Source organism: Antechinus flavipes, chromosome 1, assembly GCF_016432865.1.
Source record: "Antechinus flavipes isolate AdamAnt ecotype Samford, QLD, Australia chromosome 1, AdamAnt_v2, whole genome shotgun sequence".
Lineage (NCBI taxonomy): Eukaryota > Metazoa > Chordata > Mammalia > Dasyuromorphia > Dasyuridae > Antechinus > Antechinus flavipes.
The window spans coordinates 677,376,215-677,393,371 of NC_067398.1; the positions used below are offsets into that span (position 1 = coordinate 677,376,215).

Consider the following 17,157-nt stretch of genomic DNA (forward strand, 5'->3'; position numbering starts at 1 on the left):
AATGAAGAACCAAAAGGAGAAAATGATAGGGAGATTGTATAGTCAACAAGTAAGTCTGATGAAGCACCTACTATGGGCCAGGCACTGAGCCAAATATTTAGGATCCGAAGAAGCAAAAATCAATCTCATTCAGGAATTTCACAGTCTAATGGAAAAGCCAATACATAAAGAGCTATGTACAAACAAATTAAAACCAGAATAAAGTGGAAAGAATCTTCAAGGGAAGACACTAACATTGAGAGGGACTGGGAAAAGCTTCTCATACATAGAAGATGGGATTTTAGCTGGAACCAGAAGGGTGTTATGGAAGCCCAGAGATATTTGTGAGGAGGAAAAGAATTCCCAGCATGGCTGGACAGCCAAAGAAAATGTTGCAAGGCTTTGAAATGCCAAGATCAGACTTTATTTCCTGAGTAGTAAAGAGCCCTATAAGGTCTTTGTACAGAAGAAGAATGTGATTAAAACAGTTTGAGTAGGAAAAATGGCTATGAGGTTCTTTAGGTCCCCAAATTCATCTTTGACAAGATTATCAGCTAAAATAATTTGATAAAACTTTCCCTGAATTGAGATTTGAATTATTGTCAGAAAGGTTGTATGAAAGATCACCCAGAAGTTCAAGAGCCAAGGGTATCAAGTCCATTATTTTTCCTGCAGCATTAGGCCTGGAATCAGGAAGACTTGGAGGACAAGGGGGTCAGGAGTCAGTCGTGGAGGATGAGCTCCCTCCTAATCCAGAGCTGGGCTTTGGGAAGAACACATGGCAACTTGGCCAAGAAGAATGAAGAAGGGGAGACTAGAGATGGGAAGAGCCACATCAGATAGAATTTAGAGCTTTATTGCAAACTTTCTAATTTTTGAGAGAGAAAGACTAAGGCCCAGAAAGAAGAAAGGGATTGGCTTTGGGGTCAGCAATGGAAAGAATATTGAATTGTTATTGTGTTCAGTCATTTTTTGGTTATATTTGACTCTTTGTGACCCCCACTTGGGGGTTTCTTGGCAGAGATACTGGAGTGGTTTGCTGTTTCCTTCAGCCCATTTTACAGATAAGGAAACTTGAGCCAAACAGGGTGAAGTAACTTGTCCAGGATCATCACAGCTAGTAAGTATCTAAAGTTGGGTTTGAACTCTGGGCCTCCTGATTCCAGGCCTGTCATTCTATATCAGTTACTTCCTACCTGGATGACATTGGGCCAATCATTTAATTTCTGCCTCAGTTTCCTCATCTGTAAAATGGAGGAGAAGTTGTATCTAATGACCTTTCATCTTTAAATCTATAATCATATGGCCTCTAAACTTAGTATTCAGTTCTATATCTATGATACAGCAGGATACCTTGGGAGAGCCTGGGGGATGGGGGCGGGGGATCTCTTACCAAGTTGGACTTGGGAGAGTTGGGAGTCAGAGGGGTCTGTGAACATTCAAGTAGTGGACAAGAGAAAGTCGAGTTTTTCTTGGAGAGATGGCAATCAAAGCCAGGGCCAACACGGGGCAGGATTGGGCAATAGCTGACTTTGCATCTCTCAGGCTCCCAGCTCTAAGCAAGTTGCGGGGGGAGGGAGTCCCCAAGAAGGACCAGCCAAGATCCAGATGGAAATAACTTCGAAGGCCTTCAGACATTTACTGTCTGGATGACCCTGAACAAGTCACATAACCCTCTTTGCCTGGTTTCCTCAGCTGGAGAAGGAAATGGCAAACCACTCCAGTATCTCTGCCAAGAAAACCCCAAATGAGGTCACAGAGTCGAACATGACTGAAAAATGATTGAACAACAAAAACCTAGAAGTTGGAGTATCAATTCTACCTGACTGTTAAGTTTTCAGCTTGAGCATTTACACCTTGGAAATAATGCTACAAATCAAAGTTTGATTTATTGTTCTGTTCATTAAGAAAATGATGGGGAAAATGTCAAAAATAAAGAATAAATTCAAAAGTGTATCCTGTGTGCCTTTTCTTTTTGGACAGTCAGCTGTTAAACATTTACTAGCATACCTCTCTCTAGAGTCAAAGGGCATTCTTGGCCCTCTTGGGGTATGAGATGTGTGGGGGAGGAGGGATTGTGGAAGTAACTGCCTCCAAAACCTCAAATGGGATTGAGGGGCTTAGCCAGAAAACTGAGATTCAGAGGGATTGTGATTTGCCCATAGTCACGAGCCTAGTAAGGCTTTGAGATAGGATTTGAGCCAGAGTTTCGTCCAAGAATAACTTAGCCAAAAAAAGTTCAGTAAATTCTAAATGGAGGGAGGACATTTGATGAACTGAAAACCATTTTGTAACATTTGTAACAACAACAAAAAAACTAAATGGAAAATTAAATATAAATCTAATAAAGATCCAGAAGAAATAGGAGGAAAACATTAAAGACTAATTATAAGGCACCCATTAATAAGAACAAAGTCCTTCTTGACTTTAATTTCAAAACTCTATCTTATACAATTCCAAACTTTGTGAAAATTCAGGATAAGGTCAGAGTAGTCTGTAGATTTCTAGTTTGAAAGCAAGAAATCCATTGGGAAGGAGGAATTCTCAGTTTGGATTGAAGAAAAATGATTATTTCCCTCTACATTCTATGTAAAACCTACTCCTTTCCTGGAAGGGCATTTGCCAGGCAGGGAAAGTGAAGGGAGTCCAGTTTCTTTCTTTCTTTCTTTCTTTTTTTTTTTTTTTAGCACTTAGTAATATTTTTTCCCAATTTCCTGTAAAAATAGTCTCCCTCCCTTCCTTCCCCCTTTCCAACACAGCAAGCAATTCAAGATAGTCTGTACATGTACAATCATGTGAAACATATCTCCATATTAGTCATGTTGTGAAAGAGTCAGAACAAAAAGGAAAAACCAAAAAAACAACGAATCAAAAAAAAAAAAAAATGATCTGCTTTGTGGAAGACCTTACATGAATTGATGAGTGAAGTGAGCATAACCGGGAAAACATTGTACATAATAACAAGAAGATTATATGATGATGAACTGTGATGGATTTGGTTCTTCTCGGTCATACAGTGATTTAAGGCAGTGTAATTAACTTGGGATGGAAAATGCCATCCATATCCAAGGAGAGAATTGTGGAGAGTGAATGTGGATCAAAGCATAGTATTTTCACTATTTTTGTTTGTTTGTTTGTTTGTTTTTTCTTTCTAAATTTTTTTTGATCTGATTTTTCTTGTACAACATGACAAATATGGAAATATCCTTTTTTTTTTTTTTTAAGTTTTCTTTTTCTCTTTTTCTATTGTTCTTATTTATTTCCTAAGGCAATTGGGGTTAAGTGGACTTGCCCAAGGTCACACAGCTAGGCAGTGATAAGTGATTGAGACCAGATTTAAACTCAATTCATCCTGACTTCAAGGCTGGTGCTCTAATCCCTGCACCACTTAGTTGCCCCCTTTTCTTTTTATTTTCAAAATATATGCATGGATAATTTTCTATGTTCACCCTTGCAAAATTTTGTGTTCCAAATTTTTTCCCTCCCTTCTCTCACCCCTTCCCCTAGATAGCAAGTAATCCAATATATGTTGAACATGTGCAATTCATCTATATGCAGGAAATATCTTTTTTAAAAAATTACACATGTTTAATCTAAAAAAAGAAAACAGTCTTATTTTGCTCTGCAGTCAGACTCCACAGTTTTTTAGATGTGAATGGCATTTTCCATCATGAATCTTTGTCCAGTTAGTTTCGCTGAGCAACCAGATACCCGGGTGGAGGATCTCATCTTCCCCTTGACCTTCTTTTCCTCCCACTTGGCCCATGGAGCAGATTTGGTAGGTCCCAAGCATCTCTGGCATGCATATAGTCTTCAATCCCACTTGCCCTAGGGAGAGCTGGAGAGAGAAGAGAATATTTATCAGTCCCCCCCCCCCATCTCCCTTAAAGGGCAGCCCAAGGAAGGGGGTATCAGATATACATTCCCCTATTCTTATTCTCCTGTTCCCTTCCTAACTTTCCAGTCTCTACACTTTACTCCCCAAACCCTGCATTCCAGCCTGTTCATCCACAGGACGCTCTATTACTTATCTTTGTATCTTTCCCCTGGCTGATTTCCACACCCGGAATGTAGTGCCTCGTTACCTCTGCCTCTGAGAACCCATCAGGAATCATTTGGGGTGCCGCCTTCCTCCATGATATCTTCTCTGGGGTTTCCCTCTAACCTCTCTAACCTCGCATTTATTTTGTATATGTAACACTAATAAATAGGCTCTGGGTCTGATGGGATTTAAAGAACAAAGGAATTGTTCCTCCTCACATGAATGGCTGAGATTAGGCCCCCAGATAAAGAGAGAAAACTCCTGAACAACGGGGTGGGGAAATTGGGCTCTCAGCTTCATGCTGGGAAAGGTCACATTCCCCTGAATAGCTCCTAAGCTGTCCCTTAGCCTCAAGCTGTGAACAAAGGGACTAAGGCTTTACAAAGGACCGGATCAACCTGAAATGAGATTAGATCAATCCTATGCAATCTTTCACAAGAAAAGAATACTCTTAAAAGCTATAGGGAAAGGAGATTGGGGGCACCAGTTTCTATATATCTGTTATCCCCCTCCCCATCTTCCAACCACCTGAATTTCATGATAAAACAAAAGTCCAGTTTTTATGTCTTTCCCCTGTAGCTTTCTCTTCTCTACTATTCTAGGAGAAGGTCTGAATTTGAGGAGAAAAACTGTCAGTGTCACCACTGCTATCAGCACATTCATTTGCTGCTCCAAATCCTTCTACCTCCTATCCAAGTGTTCTTCCCCTCACTATCTTTTTTTTTTTTCCTCCAGATATAAATATCTGATATAAAAACAAAAACCTTCCAGTAAAAAACTCTTTCCTTCTCTTCTAAACTGGAATTAGTTTTCTCTTAACCCCAGCTAGAGAGCCATGTGTTCTTTCACCCAGGCCCTTACCTCCTGGCTGTTCCTCCAACAAGATCCTCCATCTCCCTACTCTGACCATGTTCTCTGTCATTCCTCCTATGGGAAATGTGCTCCCTCTTCATCCCTCCCACCTATCTTCTCTGGCTTCTTTGGTTGGTGGTTGGTGGTAGTGGTGGTAGTTGTCAAGTCCCAGCTGCAATCCTTTCCTTCCCAATACCTCTTAATTTCAATGCCTTTCCTCTATTTATTCTTTTCAGTTTATCCTGTATATTTAGCTTGTCTTGTAATCTTGAGGGTAAATCTTTTGCCTTCTCTGTATTCCCAGAGTTTATTTCTTTTGTTATTATTATTATTTATTTGTTTATTTTTGCTGAGGCAATTGGGATTAAGTGACTTGTCCCAGGGCCACACAGCCAGGAAGTGTTAAGTGTCTGACATTAGATTTGAACTCAGGTCCTCTTGAATTCAGGGCTGGTTTTCTGTGCGCTACACCAACTATCTGCCCCTTGTATCCCCAGAGTTTAGCACATGGCAGGTCCCTGATAAATGTTTATTGACTGACAACTCTCAGAGTGTTTAGCAACTTGGGCTCCCTCTTATAGAAACCAGTCCAAGCCTTGCTAAAAGGGTTGTTACCTATATAGTCTGTATATGTCCAAGTTGTCTCCTCTAGGAAAATGTGTTCCTTGAAGACAGAAGCCGTATCCCTGCAGTAGAGCATGTGGAGGTGATGGAGGTCTGCATCAGAGGGATAGCAGTGTCAGGGAAGAGAAGGGAGCATATTGGAGAGATTTGCAGAGTTGAAATGAACAGATCTTAGCATCCCCTGGATATGTGGAGTGAGAGAGAAGGAAGAATCCAGAATGACTCATAAATTGGAAGCCTGAAGGGCTGCGAGCATCGTGTTACCTTTGAGAGTAAAGGTAGGGTAGGAGGGAAGGGAGGGTTCAAGATGATTTCTGTTTTGGACATATTGAGTTTCAGATGTCTACTGGACATCCAGTTCAAGATGTTTGAAAGAGAATTGCACATATAGGATTAGAGGTCAGCATAGAGGCCAGACCGGAAAAGGTGAGATGAAAGAATCATTAATGTGGAGATGGTAATTAAATCCATGGGAGCTGATGAGATCACCGATCAATTTTGCCAATTTGGTAGGTATCAGGTAGAACCTCAGTTTATTTAATTTGTATTTCTCTAATTGTTAGTAATTTTTCATGTGGCTATGGATAGCTGCCATATAATTATAATGACCAAATCTACATTTTTCTCCCCTGAGGCAATTAGGGTTAGGTGACTTGCCCAGGGTCACACAGCTAGGAAGTATTAAGTATCTGAGATCAGATTTGAACTCAGGTCCTCCTGACTTCAGGGGTGGTACTCTATCCACTGCATTACCTAGCTACCCCTCCAAGTCTGCATTTTTAAGAATGCATTTCCTTCCTTTATTGCCAAAGTGGAAAACTATGGATGTGAAACACAGCATCTGCTGTCAAACCAAGTCTTTGTGTTAGCTAGTCCTATTGGATTCCTTTTTTTTCTTTCTTTCTTTTTTAATCTTTGCTGCAAGGGATGATTTCCTGAATAAGGGAAGGGGAGAGATATACTCAGAAATAAATGTTATATAAAAACAAAAGGAATGAATAAAAATCAGATTTGAATTTTTTTAAAGAAAAAAGTGCATTAGAGAAATGGGCAAAGCGTTAGGTGAGCCTTTAGAAGGAAAGCGAGGGGAAGAAAGTAAGTTACATGGAATAGCTGACATGATTTTTCTTCTGTATAAAACAGAACAGAATCTTACATGTGACAGATGGAAAGAAATGAAAGTGGAGAGAGAGAAATTGCTTTAGGAAGCTGGTGCCATAATGAAGGGGAGAGCATGAGGCTTGTTAGAGAGGTCTTGGGATGAGCAAGAAGGGATGGAAGGGAGACTTTGTTTGGTGCATCTACTGAATTTTGTGAGTAATTTCACGTAGGAGATGAGGAAAGAGAGAAAATTCCAAAAAACTGGCAGGGTTTAAGCCTGGTGAGGGGGAGATGGGCGGGAGGAGAAGGAAGGCCATGAAGCCCTTGACAGAGACTGGGTTATCAGGAGCTAGTTTGAGGAAGGAAAATTAAGTTCAGTTGGGGCTTTTTTTTTCCTCCCCCCAATTTGTTCCAGATTTAACATTCTTCCCAGTGATTTGTTTTTATTTAGAAGCCTCTGGTAAACAACTATGGGGGAGGAGAAGAACAAAGAAAAGCCTTATTTATCCAGCACTAATTACTTACACTCAGAACTGTGCCAAGGAGCTCAGTCTCAACAAGACCTTTGTATGAAAAGAGGCTTTCCAGGGGCCTGGCTCTTCCACTGAATAACCAGGTGACTTTAGTCAAGTCCCTCATACCTCTCGGCTTCTTAGGTAGAAAGCTCATTGGCCTAGATACATCCTGTAGTCTCTCACTACTGACATTCTATGTTCTAAGAGCCCTCCCAGCTCTGACATCCCGGGTTCTAAGGGCCCTCCCAGCTCTGACATCCCGGGTTCTCAGGGTCCTCCCAGCTCTAGAACTTTCCTGGCTCTGACATTCTCTGTTTTAGGATCTAGGATATTTTGCCATCTGTCCTTCCTCTCCCTGGTCCCCCTTTACTTCCTCTTTCTCTTCCCCTTTACCATCCTCCCTCATCCTCTCTTGGGGATACCCTTGGCCTCCTTGGCAGAGCAGGCTCCGGCGGCAGTAGGACTGGTTAATTCTGGCTTCATCTGCCCCAGCAGCTTTTAAGGGCTGGGTGCAGCCTCAAGACATGTGCTGGGATTGCAGAGTGCCTTTCTTGGCTCTCACTGAGACAAGTTTTATTGGAAACATAGGAGCTGCCCTTTAGACACTACTCATGTCTAATCTTGGAAACATTTCTGCTGATCTGGCCCATTCTTGCTCTTCCCCCCCAAGGAAATCTGAACTAGGAACCAGGTAATCCGGGTTCCTGTCATAGCTTTGTTCAATCTTTTGGGATCTCAAGTAAATTACTAAAACTCTCCTCTCCATCAAAAGCTTGAAAGGATTGGGCAGAAGTTTGGAGCCAGCAGTGACATTTAGTGTTCCTAGGTCCCTCCCAGCTCTGACCTTCTATGCCCCGAAGGCTCTCCCAGTTTCAATATACTTTGTTCTTTTTTTAAAGTGGATTTTTATTTCTGTTTTTTTTGTTTTTACTTCATTTACACTTTCTCCAAATCCCTCCCAGGGAACCATTCCTTACATCCAAGAAAAAAAGAAAAAAATTCAGAAAAACCAATCAGAATTTTTTTTTAAACCCAGACACTAACATTATATCCACACTGACCCCTCCATATCTGTAGCAGAATAGGGAAAGGTGTTCTTTCATCTCTTCTTTGGGAACAAGTTATAATTTTGTAACATTCAGTTTCAATTATTATACTCTATGTTCTTAACCTCCTTTCCCCTGCTGACCTTCTGTTTTCTAAGCTCCCTCCCAACTGTACAAATTATCTGTTCTAAAGTCCTTCTCAACTTGAACATTTGTGTCCTAAATTCCTTCTAGCTCTGCCATTTTATGTTCTAAAGCAATTGCCTCCAGCTCAGAGTTGCTTGTAAAGTTTTCAGTGCAAGCACTGACACTGGAGAAATCAGAAAACACTAAAAATCAGAATTGATTTCTTAAGAAAATGGTGGGGAAAATGTTAATCATGCAGTTTAAATTTTAAAAACATGAAGTACAAATTTTTTTTTCAGAGAACTAATTATAAACATTTACCTGTATGTCCCAGGTTGTAGAACTCTTTCTGGCGCTTTCATTTAATGTTCAGTCAGTCAATAAGCATTTATTAAGCACCTGCTATATACCAGACACCATGCTAGGTGCCTGAGGACACAAGTACAAAAAATGAAACATTCTCTCTCCATAAAGAAACTGAGAACTGGATTAGAGATTAGAGACCTCTCAGTCTCCACCTAGGCCTGAGTGGGGCTCAGGACCTGGGTCTGTTCCTTGAGAAAAGACCAGCACTCTGGCTACCCCCAGAGCCTCCTAGGAAAAGGAAGCAGTTCTTCAGCCTCAGTCCGGCCTACAGTGGACAACAAAATCGATTCAGCATTTGATTCGGCATTCGGGAGAGTAAGTCTGTCTGGGTACCTTTTGGGGTACCATCTGGTTCTGGTTCTGGTTCTGGTTATTCTGGTTCTGGTCTGTTCTGTTGCTAGCAACCTGTGGTCTCAGAATAAATACCAATGGGTTTAAAGTTCTGAGACGGGTATTTTCTGGGACGCTGGAAAATATTCTCTGGGTATATGATGTGTGTTCTATGTTCTGATTTGTCTGTTTGTTGGTTGAAAATTTTTAAGAACAACGTTGCAACTGTGCTTAGTAAAATGGAGCTCCACGTGTGTTTGTGTGTGTCTGTGTTAAAAGTTAGCAATCTTGTAAGAGATAAGAATTCAGCCTCTGTGTTGCAGGCTTAGAAAATATCAAGAAGTTCGAAAAATCTCTCCCTCTCTCTGTCTCTGGCTGACTGCAGCAGCCTGTGAGAAAAAGGGAGAAAAGGGAGAAAAAGGAAGAAATAAAAAAAGGAAATGAATAAAAAAAACAGATTGAAAGGGATTTGAAAGTTCAGAAAGTTAAAATATATATATAGAAGAGCAGTGTGCTAACATTTAAAGGAAAGAAGTTTGAATGGAATATCTAGGCATTCTCTGTGAAGGCAGAGAAAAGCACTAAATGGGCTTGGACGTTCACAGAAGCCCCTTTGGATTCTGGAATGGGAAAAGGGAATTCAAGGTGAAACAAACCTCTCTCTTGGGGTGGAGGTCCTGGAAACAGCCCCTAGTCTGTTTGCTGATTTAAGAGCTTTGTTAAGTTTTAAGAACAGTGATTAAGAAATTTGGGAATTAGTTGTTTGAAAAATTTGCTAGTGATTTTAAACTTTTTAAAGGAAAAGCCTACTAGAGTAAAGAGCAATAAAATTCAAGCTTAGCCTGGCCTGGGCAATAAAAAGCTCTGGAGATAAGATGCTAATAGCTGTAAGAAGGAATGTGGTGGAGAAGAAAAAAAAACCTTTTAAAGACAGCTATATTAGTTTGATTCAGTTTGTTACCTTCTGAAATATATTGCGTTATTTGTTAATATAAGTTATACCTTAAATCCAGCTCTGCTGGACATGTGTGGGTTTTGTGGAGGTTTGAGTTATTCACTATAATGTGAATCTTTAAGGACATGCTTACTTTTAGGTTAATTGATTGAATATTTGTTTCTTCATAAAGAGATATGGTCATAAATGTGATCCATACTTTGGTCCGAGTATTTCTAAAAGTTTGATTGCTATGTTAAAAAAACTTTCTTGAATTCTTTTATGTGGAATTGGGTCTTTTGTATAAGTTTAAATTGATTGTATTGGGTCATCCTGAGGTTATTTAAAGGGCCTCTGAACATAATAGTTTTTCTTTATCCTTTTGAAGATGTTTCTGTTATGGACAATATGCAATTTGGGATATTTTTCTATGTATTGGGTATTTTAAAAGCAAAATGATTTGTATGTATAATGTTCACTCATGTAACATCTACCTAGATATGATAATTGTTCTAAGTTGTGAACTTACTGAGACAAAATTTCTTTCTGTTATGACTATAAGGTTATGATAAATAATTGTTTAAGATTTATCAGAAATTTGATTGATGGAATTTGTTATTGGAGATAAAATTTCTTGGACTTAGAGTTAATTAGTTAATGCTATTTGGGAGTTTTAAAGCTCCACCCTCTGACAGTTACTGGGACAATTGATTGATAAGCAGTTAAAACTCAACTGTTTATGTTATGTTATAGTTATGTTCTTGCATTTTTCCTTTTGTAACTGATCTCTCTGATCAGAGCAATGGTCAATAGAAACTGTTAATGCAATTCAATTATGTCATGCCTTGCTATTTTCAGTCTGGTCATATGTAATCATTGTATCCTAAATGCTTGGGCAACTGAGTATTTCACCTGGTCATCTGTCTGTTACTGGATATTTGTGTTTTGTTTCTTTAAGGTTTCTACATGATAAGTGGACAATTAACAGAGGTCTGTAAGACTGGAGCCGTTCCCTTGGCCTGTAAAGCAAACTCGTCTCGTCACATAGGAAACTGCTGGCCAATTTATTTTGGCCTCCTCATATTTTGCAACAGTTTGGTGAACTGTGTCTTTCTATCTTGAGACTGATCTAATCTTTATGTGTTAGATTTGTGTTTTTTGTTTTAGAGTTTGGTCAAACTACAGATAATGGCTTGCTTCTGGAACCTGGATCAGCTTTGATTCTCAGCATGACACACCCACTCTGCAAGGAATGAGAGCCTCCTATCACTTCACAGCCTGAAGCAGCAGTTTGTACATGAGACCATGGACTGGACTCTGCATCTACTGTACTTTGGACTGATATAAGGGACTTTGGGAATGGTTGATGACTGACTGTTAAACCTTACCTGGATCATCTATTACTGTGTGTTTAAGATTTGGGATGGGATTTGTTAAAACTGTGTAATTATTGCTGTTGTGTTTGAGGGCTTTTTAGGAAATGCTACTGTACTAGTCTGTTATGTATAGGGATTTTGATTTGCTCTTGGGATTTATATGGGAAATAGTCATTTGATAATTCCTTTCCGTGAGGAAAAAAAGGGGAGGAAGAGATAGAACATTGGGGAAACTGGTGTATTTTTTTCAAAATACCTGAAAGAATGGGAACCCCTAGCTCCTACTATTCACTTTGCCTTAAGCACTTTTGCCCCACCCCCTTTCTCACTAGTTCAGATTGAATTTGGATGCTTTAGTTTTAGAATCCCTTATTTTGTTAAAATTGCCCTGGCAGACTCAGTTTTTGGGATTATTTTTTTAGAAAAATTTTAGAAATCAGACACCTGTCCTGGGACTGGCAGTCTCTCTGATCTGTTTCTTCAGTCCTGTAACCCCAGTTCATTAAGTATTTCAGCATTTCAAAGGATCTTGAAGTTTGGCATGAGGCACCTAAAAAGTTTGGAGTTTGCCTGCCTTGATGGTCTAACTGTGCATAATCTGCTCAGAAATCTGTATTCTAATAGCAGCCCTGCCTGTTTCTCTGGGCGGGTACGGGTGGAGCTACTACAGCCTCACTCTTCTCTCCTGGAGAGATCTGCCTCTCTGAATGGGCTTGAGCCTTTGGTCCTGCTGATCTGTAAGCAGAGACTGAGTTAAGTGCACAAATGACCACAGACCTAACTGTCCATCTCAAACTGGACTCTCTGGCTGAGATGGTGCTCCAGAACTATAGAGGACCTGACATGCTTGCAACAAGGGAGCCTTAGTACAGCTGTTAACTCTGGGGTTATCAGGGAGAGACTTGCTCTTGCCGTATGAGTCCTTACATTTTTTTCTAGTTTTATTTTTGCTCGTTTGCTTTACATAGGGTGGGTCAAAGACCTCCTGGATACCTAGAGGAAGGTGCTAAGATTCAAAGATTTGAATATTTAGGAGAAAGAATGTGGAATGTTATGCCACAGTTCTCTTTAACTGTCCTGACTCAGTTTCCCTGTACAAGTTTCCCTTGTCCCAGTTTCCTTAACTGTTCTGTCTCTGACCCAGTAAAACTAAGGATTATTCGCTCTTTGGTTATAAATTAGCAAGATAAAAGAGTAGATCTCCTGACTCTTTTATGGATTTACAATATCCCTTAAAATATTCCAAGATAACCCACGATATCTTTACTTCTTTGTCTCCGGATTTTTTAGGGTTTTATGGCTTCACCTCCCTGATAAAAACTTTCCCTCCCTTTCTCTTCTTTGTCTCCAAAAAGGTATTTAAGAAGTTGAGGTTCCTCCATTCATTGCTGGAGTATGGCGGCTGGCAGTTGTATGCTGGACTCCTCCAGCCCTGGGACCAACATGAATTCCTTGGTCCCAGTATATCTTTATCTCTGTCTGACTGGATAATTCCAAATGAAAGTCTTGTCCAGTCAATCTTACTCTCCCATTAATAAAATATTAAAACTCTCTAATCTCTTTCCTGCCTCAGTTTCTCTGGCATTACACATTTAATTGGGGAGATGTCATTCTATAGTTCTAAGACTCCTCCCCAGCTCTGATTTTCTGTCATTCTATCTTTAAGAAGAAGCCTTCTCTAACCTCTCTTAATTCCAGGTCCTTTCCTCCCTTAATATTTTCTATTTATCCTATATATAGCCTTCTTTGTATATACTTGTTTGCGTAGTTAGTAAGCTTTTTGAAAGCTGTCTTTTGCTTCTTTTTGTATCTCCAGCACTTACCACATAGTAAGTGCTTAATAAATATTGATTGATCATGTTTTTAAAAATAGAAGGAACCTTAAGACCATTTGGTCCAACTTTTTCATTTTAGAGGTGAAGAAAGTGAGACCTAGATAGTTTAAGGGATCTGAACCAAGAGCACCTTGTGGTGTAGAGGAACAGTTGTGAGCCAGCTTGGCCTCTTACCTCAACTCTCTGGGGGACTCAATTCAGTAAAGTGGAAGGTGGATGGGGTTTGGATTAAGAGGACCTGGGTTTAAGGGCCAGCTCTGTTACTTGGAACCAATTTGATGACTTCTAAAAGCTGAGAATCTATGAGCCTCTGATCCTAATTTGGCAAAGAGAGTTTTATAGGTGAAGTGTTTGAATTCTTGGAACAGAGCCCAGGGACTGAAAGGTTAGATGCTCAATATAGCAAAGAGGAATGAGAAAAGGGGGAGGGGTGCAGAAGGAAAGGAAGATGGAGCAAATATCTTATTGGCTCACTCCAGCTACCTCCCACTAAACCTGCTCTCCTTTTGGCTTTTAACTTCAAAGCCTAGGGCAAATGCTGCTTTCTCTGGGATAATTCCCCTGATTACCATAGCTTCATTCTCCACTCTCCATAATTTTCCACCTATTCCCCATAACCTTGCCCCTAGTGGATCCTCTTTCCTTTCTTTAAGCTCTCTTTGGGACATAAGCCCAGTAGTAACACTGCTGGGTCAAGGGGTATGCACAGTTTGATAACTTTTTGAGCATAGTTCCAAATTGCTCTCCAGAATGGTTGGATCTGTTCACAATTCCACCAACAATGTATCAATGTCCTATGTGTGATAATTTTAAAAGTATTTTTAAAATATGGGATAGCTCTCTGAGAGGGGAAAGGGAAGTGTGAATGGAAAGTTTAGATATTGTGAAACCAAAATATATCCATAAAATTTATTTTAAAAAATAGTTACTGTGACTCTAGGCAAGTCAGTTGTGATCCTGGACACAACTCCAATTGCCTCAGCAAAAAAAAAAAAAAAAAAAGTTACTATACCCAAAGGATTATAGAACATACATACCTTTTCACCCAAATATCAATACTAAGTCTGTATCACAAAGAGATCAAAGAAAGATGAAAAGAACCTATATACACAAAAATATCTTATTTTAGCTCTTTTTTTTTTTTCCTTTGGTGACAAAAAATTGGAACTGAGGAGATACCCATCAACTGGAGAATGGCTGGATAAATTTTGATATATGATGGTGATGGAATACTATTGTGTTATAAGAAATTAGGAGGAGGATGGTTTCAGAAAAACCTGGGAAGACCTATATGGATTGATACAAAGTGAAGTGAGTAAAACCAGGAGAACATTGTACATAGTAACAGCAATAGTGTAATGATAATCAACTGTGGAAGACTTGGTTACTCTGATCAGTACAATGATTGAAGACAATTTCAAAGGATTCAAGATGAAAAAATTGCTATTCACCTCCAGAGAGAGAACTATTAAATCCTGAGTTGGAGTTGAAGGATAATTTTTTCACTTTCTTTATTTTTCCTGCTTTTTTACATGACTGATATAAAAATATATTTTGTATGATTACATATGCATAATTGATATTTGTCTTCTGAATGGATGGGGAAAAGGCTGGAGAGAGAAAGAGAATTTAATTCAAATAATTTTAAAAAAGAAGAATGTTAAACCACCTCACATCTATCAAATTAGCTAAGATGACAGGAAAAAATAATTATAAATGTTGGGGGGGGGGGTTTGAAAAACTGCCATTGTTGGTGGAGTTGAACTGGTTCAGGCTCCAGGAGAGGAAGGAGAGGAAAAGGCTGACAGGGGGTTCCACACTTTCTGTGATTCGATCGTCCCAGACACCTGAACTCACCATGGCATCTGGTTGAAAAATCTATCCTCAACAGTGACTTGAGGGCCAAATGAACCCTAACGCTGGATTCTGGGGCCGACTCTCTGCACCTGGATGTAAAGAACTGGCATTTTGTTCCCAATGTCACCTTTGGTCACCCTGTGGTAGAAAACCTTCCAAAGCAGTTAGGTCAAGACTCTTTTTTTGACATGCACATGATGGTTTCTAGACCAGCAAAGGGGGAAAGCCAATGGCTGTTGCTGGAGTAAATCGGTACACCTTTCACCTGAAAGCTACAGAGAACCCCGGAGCATTGATTAAATGAAGGTTGATCTTGCTATTAAACCTGGCACTTCCCCTGGCACCATGGGCCAATCCAATCGAGATGGCCTTAGTCATGATAGTGGAACCTGTGAAGATATGCTGCCGAAGGTTCACTGCTCGAGGACCTGGTTCCTCCCCTCTTTACCTGGTGGTAAAGATGCAGTGATACATCAAACAAAGCTTTAGTTGGTAAATGTTAAAGAGAAAAAATAATTTTTAAAAGCAATTAAAAATAAATATTATTGTAAATGATATTAGATGAAAATTTGTATCTATCATTTTGTGTTAGCTAAAAGAAAGAACAGATATTTTTATCTTTTAAAAGCTTTTAAAAGTGTATTGCATCCTCTCTGGATGTTGAAGCAGATGATGGAGTAGGTCCTTAAATGTGCAGAAGCAGGGGCTAATATGGTTGTTTCTGGCAGTGCCATCATGAGAAGGGAAGACCCCATGCCTGTCATTAATCTCTTGAGAAATGTGTGCTCAGAAGCTGCTCAGAAACACTCTCTGGATAGATGAGACTTCCAGATAGCTTTACTCCTCATGCCCAGTCTACCTCCTTCTAACTTCATTTTCACCTGCTGCACAAGAACACAAGCTCCAGACTCAGGCTGTGGCTGCTGCTGGGAAGGTGATACCACTGTCCATCCTGAGCAATTTGTCTTCATTTAGTTGACTTCAACATAAACACAGTTATGCTGAGAATGGAAATAACTGCCTATGTGATGACTACTAGGTTTTTTTAAGTGTTAGGAATTAAATTTTCATGTGGCCAAAAAACCTCCAAACACATTGTTTTTACTGGAAGACTTGGTTTTTATCAAAGGAATATATTATGATACCTTGTCCTGAGGTTAAAAAGCCAAATTACATCTCAAAAGCAGAAAAAAAAATAAAATCCAGCCCCTGCTAACTAGAAAAAGGACTCAAATGGGTAATACTGCTACTCTTAAGAGAACTGCATCATTATAAAAAAGTTTGCATTGCTTATTAGCATTCTTTGGGGAAAAAAAAGTTGTCCTTTTGTTTGTATCATCAGTTGATTTTTTTGCATAAACACTTTGTTTATATGAATCAATCACTGGGCTTAATTTCTTGGGAGAAAGATCCCAACTCCATACTGTAAGTAGAAAGCAATTGATTCCTTTTAAAATTTCTTTATCTCTTCCCACTCCCTCTCAGCCATCCCCTTTATGCTTCTCTTAACCATATTTTCATGCAATTAACCACCTACTTGTTCTCCTAGTAGACCAAATTACACAAACCATTCCTCTTTGTTTTCTTTCCCTTTCTGCAATAACCTGCTTTGGAACTAAACTGACTGAGGATAATAATGTTTACAAGAGTTTATTTTTTTATACATTAAAAAAAAAAATTATTTCTGGCTGTTTCCTGACTATAGCAACATGTGTTCAATAGTTGTTCAACAGTGTCGACTTGTCTCTTTCTAGATCAAAGGTTCAAAAATACCCTGGGAGGGTCCTTCAAGTGGCTGAGTCCAAAAATACAGGAGTTGGACAAGTCTTTCTTGAGGGCTGTCCTCAACTAGTCACAAGGAAAAAGCTGGTGGGAACTATTCCAAATGACTTTAATCGACCACTTCTTGTTGGTTATACTAGTGCCATAGATAGAATTTCATCTATCTATGAAATCTAAAGTATCCTTACATCTTGCAGAGCACTCAGGTACTTAATTCATCTAATACTCTTAAAGGAAGCAGAATAGTTAATCTCCATTTTACAGCTGAGGAAAAGCTGTAATGCACAGAGAGCAGAATAAGGCATTAGGCAGTGGTACCTGTGCAGGGATTTGGACTTACATTATTCATATTATGTTGACAGGAACTCCGTGTCCTCTTCCAGGATCTCACA

At 39.5% G+C, this 17,157-nt stretch overlaps 1 pseudogene; it reads left to right on the forward strand.

The window, feature by feature from the left end:
* The first annotated feature begins 15,039 nt into the window (after positions 1 to 15,039).
* Positions 15,040 to 16,182, forward strand: LOC127548411 (ribulose-phosphate 3-epimerase-like; annotated as a pseudogene).
* The last annotated feature ends 975 nt before the right edge of the window (positions 16,183 to 17,157 follow it).